Raw genomic sequence first — 12,651 nt, forward strand, 5'->3', positions numbered from 1 at the left:
ATTGCTAAGTCTAGTAAGCATAGAAGGTTGCCATATGCTATGCCTTTGACTCTTGTATTTCAAGCTATGGGAGTTGATCTCAGCAAAGAAAAGAAGTTTAGCAATCCTATCCCCATTAAGGAGATATGATGATGGTAGGAAAAGGAGTAAAAAAGAAGAGAAAAAACAAGAAGAAGAGACTGAGATTGAGATTGAATCTGAATCAGAATCAAATTCTGAAACAGAATCAGACATCCCAATAAGTAAGTTGAAAGAGAGAAGTTCTAAGAAGAAAGAGAAAATGAAGCTAAAAATGTCAGATTTTGTGAAAATAAGTAAAGCAAATCTGGACATGATGAAGGAAATCAAAATGAGTGGATTGACCTTGAGTATTTTAGAAAAATCTCATGAATTGCAGAAGGGAATTATGGCTGAGCAAAATGCAAAGATGGATATGTTGATTAATAGATTGTATAGACAAGAATGGTTCATGAAGAAGATGGCTCAAATGCTGTTTGGTAAATCTTTTGGGAAGTTTGGAGATTTGGAAGCTACCCTCAAGGTACTGCTGGTCCTAGCAATGCAAAGGCTGCTGGACCAAGTGGAGTAAAAATTTCTGAAGTGGAAGAAGAAGAAGAGGAGCTTGTAGAAGCTGCTGAAAAGGAAAAAGAAGAAAGTAAGCTAGCTGAGGTTGAAGAAGTAGAGAAAAATGATGAGAAGGAAGAATCTGTAGAAGAGGCATCAGAAACAGAACAAGAACCCGACAAAGAAAAATCAAGAGAATTCTCCTCATCTCATACTAAAAGCAACAGCAGCAGTGAAAATGGGAAAAGTTAAAGGCAAAAATGGTTCAAGACAAGAAGAGGAGAAGGAAGATGCTGGCAAGAAGAAAGAAGAGCAATCACAAGACCCATCCTCTGATCAACCAAACCCTGTTCCTACTGCCTCTCAACCAGTCCCTGAATCAACCATCTCTTTACCCATGCAACATGGCCCTAGAAGAACCAAAACACAAGCCAGAAAATTAGTACTACCCATTCCTCCAAAAATCCAAGTAACCATACCTGAAAAAGAACCCCCAAAGAAGAAGAAACAAGCCAAAACTGTTGGTCCTACTCACCTTAGGAGAAGTGGCAGGATTTTTAGCAGCAAAAATAAACCTTGAGATTTTTGAAATATGCTTTATGACTTCAAAGTTGTGTCTTTTTATTTTTCTTTTTAAAAAGGGGAGAAAATAGGAGAAAGCCTATCTTTTTGTTGATGTCAAAAAGGGGGAGAAATTAGGAGAAGATAAGAAAATGTTTCAACTGACAGAATGTTTTTAGTTAACTGGGTACATTTTTAGTTAACTAATTTTGTTCAATGGTTGTATGGTTCATATTTTGATATAGATATTTTGGACTTATTTTGGAAAGTTATTGAAGATATGATGATGATCTTTTATGATTGACTTATGGTTGATATATCTTATATATGATGATTGAATTGATCTTGGATGAATTAATCTTGGAAATTGTTTAACATGTTATTTATATTATTATCTTCAAAATGCTTTGAATATCAGATTTAGGGGAAGCTATTTTATAGCTTCTCAACTTTATTGCATTTTGCATGATTGGGTGCATACATATAGGGGGAGCTTGTCTTAAAGCAAGTTTTTGCATACATGACATATGTAGATAGTTATACAATTGAATTTTTATGATCTTCATAGATTCATTAAGTTTTAAAATCATCAAAAAGGGGGAGATTGTCAGCCCTGTAAGCTATAACGAGCTTGATTTTGATGATAACAAAACTTAATGAAATATACATTAACTCTTTGTGTATAAGTATTTGAAGTGATTTCATAAGTCATGATATGCAAAGACATTGATGAAAGGACTATTTTATTGACATGGCCGATATAAAAGGAGATTATTATCTTGTATAACACAAGACGAATCAAAGTCCATGAAAAAATAGGATAGAAATTGAGTTCTTAGATCTATTGTACAAGATTGGAGAGATTATGCCATTTAAGACCTAAAATCAATTTTGTTTTTAGATTCAAGAGTTTAGAAAGTGTTTTTATATCATTTCTAAGGTTTTTGAATGGTTAAAATAATTTTTACAACTTTCCTTCAAAAACTCAAATTTTCAAAATTTAAGTCAGATAGTAGCGAAATTAGTTAACCTATTGCGAAAATTAGTTAACTAGTTTTGTTGTCTAAAATTCTCTGTCTTACAAAACTAGTTAACTGGTAAAAATTTTAGTTAACTATTTTCATGATTTGACCTGACACAACTCTGCTGCACGACTTTCAAAGTAATAACGATTAGTTTTTGAAAATTAAAGAGCCGTTAGATACACTCTTCACATTTTTTGTAGTGAAAAGCACCTATAAAAGGCATCATTTACTACAATTCTAACTAATGAAAGTACTCTTATTCATTGTGAATTTATTGTGGTATTTTTAAAGCTTTCATTCAAATACTCGAGTTTGAGTGGCAAATCTTCTTTCTCAATCTTTTAGCATTAAATTCTGTATCTGAGAGTTATTGGGAGTGATTTCATCTACTTCAAAACCTATTTACGGTTGTGTAAGTGTGAGGACACACTTGTTGAAGGTTTTCAAGCACCTTGTGAAGCTTGTGGGAGGTTTTCAAGCACCTTGTGAAGCTTGTGGTCTTTTATGGGAAGCAAAGACGTTGTAAAGATTCTCAAGCACCTGGGAAGCTTGCTGAGATTGTAAAGGCTTTGAATCTTGCTTGTTGAAAAGATCAAATAGTGGAGTGACTCTCAAAGTGGAACTTTGGGAAGAGTGAATATAGGCTAAGAGAGCCGAACCACTATAAACATTGTGTTTGATTCTCTTCTTCCCTTAACTCTTTAATTTTCAGCACTTTATTTCTCTGATTATATATTGAATGTGTTGAGAATTTGCTTTATTGAGTTAATACTAAGCTTGAACAATTAAACTTGCAATTTTTGATTTTTATGTGAGAGAATATACTTGATATTAAGTAATTATTTTGTATATGAGATGCTATTTGTGCATAATCTGTTTGATCACTTGAATTACATCTTAAAAACAGAGTTATACATATATATAGAAGTGCAAAGCCACAATTTTTCATTAAGTCTTGAGCAAGGACTGAAAAATTGCCTGAAGTATCCAATTTACCCCCCCTCTTGGTCACTTTCTTTGGGACAACAAAATATAATTAAAATTAAAGGAAAAATTATTAATAAAACTATTTTCTTATATAACACTTAAAAAAATAAATGAAAGTCTACAACTTAGAGCAACCAAGCATGCACATCAAACTAAAGCAAGGTTATCTCACACATTAAACCCATAACAAACACTCTGCAATTCATGAATTCTTTTGATAAATGAATGAAATTTCAATACTATATATAAGAGAAAACAGGAGGCCAGTCCTCACCAAATAGACGAGAATGGCCTCCAAACTTAAAGAAACTCACAATGAAAAAAGAATAAACTCACAACAAAACTCTATTAGACAAACTGACAATGGCCAACAACTACCAAATATCGCTGGCATTCATAGGTTTTTGCTTTAAAGAGATCAATTTTTTCCAATGTACTCCAAGTGCCTTGGTGTAATGACCAACTAAAAGACAATGATTTTCTCCGATTTGTTTTCTATATATTACACAGGCAAATTTCAACCATCACCAAATGTTTTTCTAGTATTTAGAAAAAAAAAAATTTCAAGTCCACAAAACTAGTCAATAACAGAATAAAATGAAAGCCATACAGTGACGAAGATCTGTGAAAAGATAATATCATCATTGAAATATTTTTTGTCTATACTCTATATTTTCATTAATCCTCTTTCAATTTTCACTTCATAATTCTGTTGATTTTAGAACTTCTTCCAGCCCAATATTTCAAGCGCACCAAGGAAAAAAGATTTTCCTCAACATGTAAAAATAAAGGACTCGTAAAGTAAAAAGACTACTTTAGCCTTAGTATTGTTCACAACTTACAGTAAAACTACTCTAAAAAATACAACCTCAATCCTAATTAAATACAATATGAGTGAGATTTGCTTAAAATTTGACTAGTAAGAAGTAGAAAATCCATCAATTCTATGTTTAGCACATTAATCCAATAATTATTACCTCAAACTTATTACATATAAAACAAAGTGCATGCAAAAATGAAAAATGAAAGTAAAACAACAATTAGGTAACTCCATAAAAGAAAAGAACCGAGTCCATTAGCGTTGAAGCCAGCTTCAGGTCTCCTTCTCTTGCTTACATCCATCATCAATTTAATACTAGTGCCTTGGTGTAATGACCAACTAAAAGACAATGATTTTCTCCGATTTGTTTTCTATATATTACACAGGCAAATTTCAACCATCACCAAATGTTTTTCTAGTATTTAGAAAAAAAAAAATTTCAAGTCCACAAAACTAGTCAATAACAGAAGAAAATGAAAGCCATACAGTGACGAAGATCTGTGAAAAGATAATATCATCATTGAAATATTTTTTGTCTATACTCTATATTTTCATTAATCCTCTTTCAATTTTCACTTCATAATTCTGTTGATTTTAGAACTTCTTCCAGCCCAATATTTCAAGCGCACCAAGGAAAAAAGATTTTCCTCAACATGTAAAAATAAAGGACTCGTAAAGTAAAAAGACTACTTTAGCCTTAGTATTGTTCACAACTTACAGTAAAACTACTCTAAAAAATACAACCTCAATCCTAATTAAATACAATATGAGTGAGATTTGCTTAAAATTTGACTAGTAAGAAGTAGAAAATCCATCAATTCTATGTTTAGCACATTAATCCAATAATTATTACCTCAAACTTATTACATATAAAACAAAGTGCATGCAAAAATGAAAAATGAAAGTAAAACAACAATTAGGTAACTCCATAAAAGAAAAGAACCGAGTCCATTAGCGTTGAAGCCAGCTTCAGGTCTCCTTCTCTTGCTTACATCCATCATCAATTTAATACTAGTACCACAAATTCAGAAACCATAGATGCAGAACCATGGAACGAACACTCACGCCTCCCCTTAACCTCACAACTTCAATTTGTATTAATAAAACTATACAAAAATTGAAACGATACGGCTTCAAGATCTTTTTGAGGAGCTCAGAATATGGAGATACCAAGATCTTTTTGAGGAATTGTGCACACATTAATTTAGTTTTCTTTTTGTTTTTTGTTTTAATAACAATGGAGGCAAAAAAAAAAGTGCATTCAACATTCGAGTTGTTTTTAGTTCAGTAGGGACAAAAAAACCATTTATAAAAGAATAGAAAATTGAAATGATAAGGCTTTAAGATCTTTTTGAGGAGCTCAGCAAATATGAAGATATCAAGATTTTGCGAGGGATTGAGCACATTAATTTGGTTTTTTTTTTTAACAACAATAGAGGAAAAAAAAAAGTGCATTCATTATGTGGGTTTGTTTTTTATTCAATAGGGACAGAAAACCATGTTAAATGGTGACTGGATATTTCACATTTACGAAAGTATATAATTGTCTAAATTAAGCGATAAATAATAAATTTGATTTTAATATCACTCTATTGTGATCACTTTTAGCATCTTTTAAAATATTAAAATTTCAATTTTCATATGGGGTAAGTTTTAAAATTGAATTTTTAGAATTAACGCTTGATTGAATTTATTTTTATTTAACAACTAAATGATTAAAAATATGTACCAAGAATAATGTAAACAACTAAAAGTAATTTATTTTTACTTAAAAGTTAGATTGAATTATTGAAATTGAAATTGAGGCATCAGTGAAACACAATACCCACAAATGAATATGGACTTAATAATTGTATCTATGCAATGATGAGCTCGTAATTTTTTTTTTTTAAATGATGAGATTGTAATGTCCCGTATCATTTAGAAATAAAGAAGAAAAATTATTTATATACCATAAGCTTCAAACACTAAAAATAACTTAGATTAATGTTTTGGGCCAATAATTTATGTCTAAAAGTTATTTGGGCCAATTAAGTTATTGTGTTACAATTGATATAAAAATCCTGTTACAATTGATATCAAAAACCTCTTGAATAAAAAATTTACGTTGGGTGGGTGGGAAAAGGAAATTGAATAATTTTTTCATGTTAAAAATAACTTGAGTTAATGATTTTGAGATTTGGCTCAGCTACCTTAACTTGTCAAATTGTATCTCTGTTTGGTAACCATAATTTACTCTATCACTCCCTCTTGTATCATTTCTCTTTAGTTTTCTTCCCATTCTCATTTTCATATTTTTATTTTTAGGGTTTAAAATTTTTTCGGCCAATTACGCATAGGGTGTTTCAGGATTTGAGGCATAAATTTTGGAATTAGTATATTTCTTTTCTATGTTGGTTCATCTTGAATAAATAGATGCCACCGTACAAACTTTCATAGGTTTATAAGAATGAGATTTGGTCCAACTACTTTAACTTGTCAAATTGCGTCTTCGTTTGGTAAGACTCTGTCACTCTCTTTGTTGTACCATATTTCTTTAGTTTTCTTACTACTATTACTCACGTTTCATATTTTTAATTTTGGGGCTTAAAAATTTTTAAGTCAATTAGGCTTAAGATGTTACAAAATTGAGCCACAATACATTCCTTTTCTACATTGACTTCTCTTGTACAAATAGGTATCTTGCTGACTAAACAATGAGAAACAATAGAAAATCGTGTTCTCCATTTGATTTGCATTTTTTATTGCCAAAAAATATAATATAACTAAAGCTAGCATAGTTTCGGAAAATCTGGGAAACTGGATTCTGATTTTCCATTTAGAAAATTTTTACAAATATCAAGTTCTATTTTTTAGTTTTCTTGAGATAATTTTTCAAAAAATAAATTTTTATTTTCACAATTAAACAAGTCATATAATTTTTGTGATTGATTCTATATATCTCTACAAGTTCTCTTTTTATAGACTAATTTTTGCTATAACAATGCATGTTATTATACTTATTAATTGCTATAAATATTTGTGATTTAATTTTTATATATAATTTTTTGTTAATTTTTTATATATGTTATAATATTATCATTGTATTATAAATATTATATTTAATTATTAAATTAAAATATTCATTTTAATTTTAGTTTAATTAATTATACAAATAAAAATATTTATTAATTTAAGAATTATTATTTTTTTTATCATATTTTTATGAAAGTTATGTGTTATATTTTTAATATAAAATATTAACTTAATTATAAACTTAAGTGTAATACAATAAAATATGATGTAATAATAAGTTTTAAAAATATAAATGGGTGAAGATGTTTAAAAATTAAAATAAATTAATAATAAATGCTAGTTGGCTCATTGAATTAAATTATTCAAACTTTGTTATTTTAACTTTTTTTTTAAGTTTGATTTGCCTATATTTATTTTTTTTTATAATTTAAAATAATATTTACTTGCACAATGAGGTTCTATAGCAAAATTAATGTGAAAAAATTATTTATAAAATTAGAAAATATGATAAATTTTAAAATATATTTTTTAGTTTAATGTATTATTATTATGAAATTTTTTTTTATTATATTGATATCTTGAAATTTTATTTTGTCTTATACATGTTATAAGTACATTATAGATTAAAATATAAATATAAATATAAATTTAATCATGTATTTTTAATTAATTCATGATAATTATATAATTAATACTCTCAAACAATCAAATTGTTTTTTTTCCTTCTTTTCCTTTTTGTATATTCATCTCATTTTTATTATTTTAAAAATATAAAATATAACAACATAAATTAAAATTGAAAAGAAAATAACTTATCACATAAATATATGTAAAAATATAAATAGACTTTCTTATAACTGGTCAAAACCAATAACCTAACTAAGACTGATTAATAAATTAAAAAAATAAAAATTATCGTGATGTACATAAGGATATTAACACATTATCATTAATTTAAATTTAAACTAAATAGACCCCAAAAATTAAAATCTTATATATACAATTATATGTAAAATGCCTTTTTATGTAAAAATGATATTAATTATCACAATGTTATTGGATGCATTACTATTAAACACCAAAAAAAAAAAAGAAAATTAGTCTATCTTAACTTACATAAATATCATTGAATTTATAAGAATATTGATTCCATTTAATATTGACAATAATAATAAAATTTAGTTATTCCATTTACGTAAAACTACACTCATAAAAATAATATCTATGACATATAAAAATTAAAAAAATTTAAAGATTTATAAATAGATTTTGCTTGTCGGAGAAAAACACACACACAAGTGCAGTGAAGAAAGAAAAAAAAAATACAATATACGTCAAAGTTAATTAAATTTGAGTCCTATTAAAAAAAATAAAGTATTTAAATGTAAAATCTATCCATTACTAATATTTTAAAAGAAAATAGCAATAAATTTTTAACAAATAAAACATTTGTCATTTAATATGATTAGAATTTCACATCAATATTATTTAATGAAATAGTTTATTTTTAATAATAATTTTATAACTATGTTAATTAAATAGTTTATTTTTTAATAGTTATTTTATAATTTAATATTATAAGTTTGTAAATATTTAAAATAATTGAATAAATAAATTAGTAAAAGTAAGATTGGATATTTAAGATTGTTTATTAATTTCGTTATAATAAACTAATTAATTTCTAATGAATTAATAATACTAGTAGAATTGAGAAAATAGAATTATAATAACATTTTTGGTATAAGTAGAAATATTATTAAAATAGTATTAAAATTTTAATTTATGTTAATTATAATAATATTTGAAATTGAAACTATTTATAGATTTAGAGACGGCATCGTTAAAAATTATTAATGATAAAATTATATAAAATAGCTTTTCATTGATAAAAAGATTAGTGACAATAAGTCATTGCTAATAATTTTTAGCAATAAATTTTTATATAATAGCATCTTTATTGCTAAATGCAGTAGCGACGGATAAATTGTTGCTAAAAGTAATTAATGACGATATGATGTAAATAGTATTAGATTTGTCATTAATTTATGTTATTAGTGACAAATACATACATTTGTCATTATAAATATATTTTTATTGGTATTTTTATTTTTATTGATATTTTTTTAAATAGTATAAATCTTTAAAAATATTTTTGGTAATGTCAATGTTTCCGTTCCCACTTTTATATATTATATATTATAGATAGGTGCATCTTTTTGTACATAACACACATGATGCATACATTTTGCATAATCATTTAGGTTTAATTTCATAACCATTTTTATTTGATTATTAGTCATTTTTAGCTAATTTTATTAGTTAATTAGTTAGTTTTTCATAATTGTCGATTTTGGATTAATTTGTAATTTTTACTTTGTTTTGTAGGAAAAATAGTGTTTTTGAAGGACTAAAGAGAATTTTGCCATTGAGGAGTGTCTTCTACAGCAAAAAGATGTCAAAAACAAGTTTTCAAGCTGAAATATGCATTGACCAAACTGTGCATAACTTGCCGCATAAGCTATGCAGATCTGCATAAGGAGAAAGATCATCGTTCCCGAACCAGTAGAAATGTGCATAAGGAGATCGTGCATAGCTTATGCACATTCTCGCCTCCCTTATGCACATTCACGAAATTGTGCATAACCTATGCACTAAGTCATGCAACCGCATAAGTGACCCAGAACCAGTAGCGCATAAGGGACTGCATAACTTATGCAGTCCACTTATGCAGTCCCATGAAGAGTTCATTAATGAGCTGGCAGGAGATTCCCTCAAATAATTCCTCCTAGAACATACCATTTTAGGGCTCCATGTCAGAAAAATGCTATAAATAGTCCCATTTTCTCATTTTAGAAGGGAGGCAAGGAGAAAAGAAGAAGAGGAGAAGAGAGCAGAATTTGAGGAGTCATTTTCACCCTCCACACCATTTTTAACCAAGATTTGCAGATTTCTTCCTTCCTTTACATTTTTCTACATTTCTAGTGTTTAATTTCTTACTTCTTAGCTTAGATTAAAGCTTTATTTCCATTTAAACTCATCATATCTTGTAAGCATTATGGATAGTGAGTAGTTTACTTTTGATTCTGGAGTAAGGGATGTAATATTTTAGTTATTTTTGTGGATTTGAACTGGGTTAGTCCCAATTTAATGAATTTATGAGGTTTAATCCATTTCTTGTGTGCTTATTCACATGCTTAATGAAGGGCCCCATTAAGTTATGTTCTTAATCCTTGGTTGAAGCACCGAAAGGAGAAAACCAAGTGATAGTTAATCAAGAAATTGGACTTAATTAACTTAGATCTAGAAATAGACTAAGGGTTAAGAGGGTTTTAATAGATTGATTAAAGAACCTAATGGGTCTTGGTTAATTTTAACTCCACGAAAGTAGGATTAAGTTAATTAAGGCACTCTTTGTCTCACTCGAAAGAGTTTTCAAAGGATTTTAGAATTAATCTCCTTTAAACCCATAAATTTCATGGATTGGGCTAGCTAGGGAAAATCCCAAAATAGCTTGAATATGAAATCCCGAACTCCGGAATCGCCTTTTTATCATTGTTAATTTCTAATCGAATTTAATTACTTGCCATTTTGAATATTGCCATATTTGAATTTGCTTTATTTTAATTTGATGCAAATTTAGTTAAATCATTACATAGTTGAATAGATTATTAATTTTGCATATATAGATTTCATACTCCAATACCCATCAATTTATTATTTTAATTTCATAAATACTTCAATTTAGTCAACTTTTATATCAAAAATTCAATCATTAACACAACTCCTCGTGGGAACGATATCTTTTCTATATTACTTGTACGACCCGTGCACTTGCGGTTGGGACGCATCAAGTTTTTGGCGCCGTTGCCGGGGAGTTGTTTGTTTAAGATTGAATTCTTGATTATTTTAGTTGTTTTTAGTTTTATCTTTGTTATCTTTTCATTTTGTGTTTGTTTGTTCTTTTTCAGGTACCTTTAATCTTTTATGAGAAGAGCTAGAAGCTCAAGTGACACAACCTTACTGTTTAATCCTGAAATTGAGAAATTTTGTAAGGCCAACAAGAAAGAAACCAGAAGAAGGAAGGAAGTTTCGAGAGAGACTGAATTAGAAGCAAACATGGCTGATGAAAGAGTTAGAATTGGTGTTGGTAATGCTGGAAATGGTCAAAACAATGAAAATGAAGCCCAAGGTGAAGAAGTTGTTAATGCAAATGTGCCTAGGGGAAGTATGATGGATCATGCTTTTCCACGTTTTGATGACTTGAGAGAGAGCATAGCAAGACCAAGAATTGATGCAAATAGTTACAAGATGGATTTTGGAGTTCTTCAAATGATCCAAAACTCTCAATTTGGAGGACATCCTTCTGAAAATCCACACACACACCTGAAGAAGTTTGCTATGATTTGCGACATGCAAAAACAACCTGGAGTATCTGATGATGCAGCAAGATTGAAGCTATTCCCATTCTCTTTGAAAGATAGAGCATTGGATTGGCTTGATTCTTTACCTCACAACTCCATTACAAATTGGGAGCAACTAACTGATGCATTTCTTGCACAATATTTTCCACCTGGAAAAACTCAAGAGTGAGGAATCAAATGACAACTTTGGACCAAGAGAAGATGAAACTCTATGAATCATGGATGAGATGGAAGGAATTAGAGAGATTATGCCCACATCATGCCATTCCAAAATGGATGATAAATCAGAATTTCTACACAAATGTCACTCCTGCAATCAGAGGAATTATTGATGCTCAAACAGGAGGAGAATTTATTATAAAGCATGAAGATGAAGCTTATGAGTTATTAGAGAAAATTGCAAAGAATACTCATCTTTGGAGTAGTCCAAGAGGACCAGCTCCAACTCAGAAAAGGCAAGCTGCTGGAATGTATGATCTTGATCCATTCAACATGATTAATGCAAAGTTTGATGCACTTACAAATGTCCTTGCTAAGAAAATGGAAGATTTGAGTATGTTGGTTAGTTCAACATCATCAGCTGGAAGTTCACAACAAGTGGCTTATGCAGAGGAAACTACCAGCTGTGGAGTAGATTATGGAGAACAAGCAGCATATGTTGGTAATTATGGAAACAAGCAAATGGGGAATCCTTATTCTCAAACTTACAATCCAAATTGGAGGAATCATCCCAACTTTTCATGGGGCAATCAGCAAGGTCAAGTTCAAAATCAGAATTTTCAACCACAACAAAGTCAAGTTCCATATCAGCAAAATAGGCAACCATTGCCCAATTTTCAGCAGAAAAATATGAACCCTCCACCAAAACAGCAAGAAGAACGAAATTCCACCATCAAGCTTTATTGCAATGATTCTTGCCAACCAAAATAAGCATGATGAGGAGATGAGAGAGGTGAAAGCAAGGTGGAACAAATGCAAACACACAATGAATCTTTGGAAAACCAGTTGCACAACAAGCATCTTCCTCAAGTGCCAAATCTTTTGGAAAGCTTCCAAGTCAACCAGAAAATCCAAGAGAGCATTGTCAAGCTATTACTTTAAGAAGTGGTAAAGTTATAAATGATGAGAAGAGTGAAAACAGTGAGAAGAGAGAAAATGAAAAAGGAACTGATGAGAGTGAAAAACAAGAGAGTGCAGAAAAATGTAAGGAGAAATTTGAAGAAAAGAAGAGAAGTATATACCTCCCAGGCCCTACAAG

The 12,651-nt window shown here is 29.3% G+C and overlaps 1 non-coding gene across 1 annotated transcript; it reads right to left on the reverse strand.

Annotated features, from left to right (window-relative positions):
- Positions 1 to 11,555: 11,555 nt before the first annotated feature.
- LOC131183517 (small nucleolar RNA R71) lies at positions 11,556 to 11,659 on the reverse strand. Its single transcript, XR_009151568.1, has one exon. It is a non-coding gene; the product is annotated as a small nucleolar RNA R71 (small nucleolar RNA).
- Between the last annotated feature and the right edge of the window lie 992 nt (positions 11,660 to 12,651).

The sequence above is a fragment of the Hevea brasiliensis genome, chromosome 9, assembly GCF_030052815.1.
Source record: "Hevea brasiliensis isolate MT/VB/25A 57/8 chromosome 9, ASM3005281v1, whole genome shotgun sequence".
NCBI classification, from domain to species: domain Eukaryota; kingdom Viridiplantae; phylum Streptophyta; class Magnoliopsida; order Malpighiales; family Euphorbiaceae; genus Hevea; species Hevea brasiliensis.